Genomic DNA, 2487 nt, shown 5'->3' with positions numbered 1-2487 from the left:
GATGACGCACGTGAGACAATTAACTGATCAAATATTGAGATATGTATTTTTTTAAATTAATAAATTGTACTGTAACCGAAATCGGGGAAAAAGCCAGGACTCTTCTTTGGGAGACCAGGGGCTACAACGCGAAGAAGGAATTAACGAATTTGACTTTTTCCATCTTCCCAGATCGTCACGAGGATGCTCATTGTATCGATAGCTTTGTCATCTGCGCGATGACAATGTCCGCGGAAGATAGAAATTCGTTTCCCACGAGATCAATGAATCATTATGCGTCCAGCGAGAAATGACTCATCGGACGTCGACTCGACATCGACACCGTCAAATTGACGTTGATTGACGACGAATCATTTCTCACTGGGTTTGCTGTGGTTCCAGAAAGGAATGCGTGCGGAATTTTTCCGGCGCGTTAAAGACAATCGGGTTAATTTAGAATACGAGGGAGGCACGACCGATACGAGGCCGAGGCGTGCAATCGAGATGCAACGACTCCTTGCGATGCCGCATAATTCGCGCTTATTACGACGGCGACGATCGACGTGCAATCTTAACTTCCTGATGCTAATACGTTGTACACATCGCGAAATTGCACAAGAGACGTCCCCGTACCGTATCCTTACGGATGTAAATGCTACGTACGTTTTATGTTACGACGACCCGGCGTGACGTATTATAGATCCATCGTCCACGTGTACATACATTACTGAATATATCTTCGGGCATCCGACCTTCACCTTGCTCTATCCTTAAAAATCCATCACGCCGGATCGCGTAATATGTTTTTCTTCCCGCGCGACGGGAGGAAAAATTTAATAGCGAATTCGGTCGCTTGCAGTTTGCGCTAGTAAGACAATATCAAAATTAAATCAATAATTGTTATTCCCCTCTATCGAATTAAAAAAGATCCGCTTACTATATTGAGCCAAGAGTAACTTATATAAATGTAAGATAGCGCCAAGATGTTAGCGTACGAATGATTAGAATTTTTTAATTTATTGCGAAAACTTTACCTCGGTAATTTCTTTACTCATCTAGGCCTCAAATTGGAGTTTCAAACCGCACCCTCGGAAAAGATTCTTGACGCATTCACATTTCTCACAACCTCATTTGGTACAAAACTAAGACAATATCAAAGTAAAATCAATAATTCTTATTCTTCTCTATCGAATTAGAAAAGATCGGCTTACTACGTTGAGACAAGAGCAACTTATATAAATGTAAGTTTAGAATAAATTTTCCCTCCATCTCTTGACACCACGATATTCGACAAAAGGCGATACTATCATTTTGTTCTAGATTTTTAAATTTTGCACTTAAGATTAAAATATTCCTATCTCTGTAACAAATATGATTGGCGCTACATCGATCCTATTTTATGATATATTCGAGTGTAATAGCATTGGATCCGGAAATTTTTTCTGTGGGTAATTGTAATTGTCGTTTGTCGTATACGAGGATGCGCCGCACGATAACGGTTCGATCGTCGGCGTTTATCGTATCAATTTCGTGAAGCGTGCAATTATTAATTTGTGGTGTAGCGATTTGTTTAGATCTTGATCGCGGTGGTTTGCAGCGCAAATAATAACGGAGGAAAACTTTCGTACAACATAGTGGAACGAACTTAATGTATTATTACTACAATTTTAACTTAGGTCCTTTAAGATATAAAATCAAATATTAGAAATTAAAGAGGCCGTTTAGGACCGGGCATAGATGTAAGTAGCCAGTTAAATTAAATTAATAAGTGAATCCATATACCGTATTCTTTCCATCTTATCCTGTGCGCCAGTTACATACCAGTCTTTTAACACAGGTCAATCCCCGTAAGTGGAAGTGCTGTCGTCAGTGAATTCACGTTTATATGTGTTAAAAGACTGGTACGTAACTGGCGCACAGGATAAGATGGAAAGAATACGGTATATGGATTCACTTATTAATTTAATTTAACTGGCTACTTACATCTATGCCCGGTCCTAAACGGCCTCTTTAATTTCTAATTTGATTTTAATGTGTTATAGTCTAGTTTATAACGTAACGTGTTTTCCATCGATAAATATTACTTTTTTCCGGATGTAACCCTCTGTTTTTTTTAAGTCTTCAAGTCGCTCGAATAATTAACGACGGTGTACACCACACATTGTCGATTATAACGATCGGTTTCTGCGTAAACATTTCCACCGAAGGAAACGCTCGCGAAGGAAGGCCGGAATCGGCTTGCACGGGTCGAAGGATAAAGCGATTCCGACATCTCGCTATTACGTATCGTTACATAATTATGATATAATAACGGGGCGAGAGCGAGAGAGAGAGAGAGAGAGAGAGAGAGAGAGAGAGAGAGAGAGAGAGAGAGAGAGAGAGAGAGAGAGAGAGAGAGAGAGTGTGTGTGTGTATGTCTGTGGGTGTTATATTGTTGAACATAAAATAGCAAAATTACAGATATATATAGGAAAAATAAACGTTTTATTTATAGAGAAAAAAAAAAGA

This window comes from Vollenhovia emeryi, unplaced genomic scaffold, assembly GCF_000949405.1.
Source record: "Vollenhovia emeryi isolate VEMERY1.0 unplaced genomic scaffold, V.emery_V1.0 DF939516.1, whole genome shotgun sequence".
NCBI classification, from domain to species: Eukaryota; Metazoa; Arthropoda; class Insecta; order Hymenoptera; family Formicidae; genus Vollenhovia; species Vollenhovia emeryi.
The sequence above is the reverse complement of the archived record's forward strand: the minus strand, read 5'-3'. Positions refer to the sequence as shown.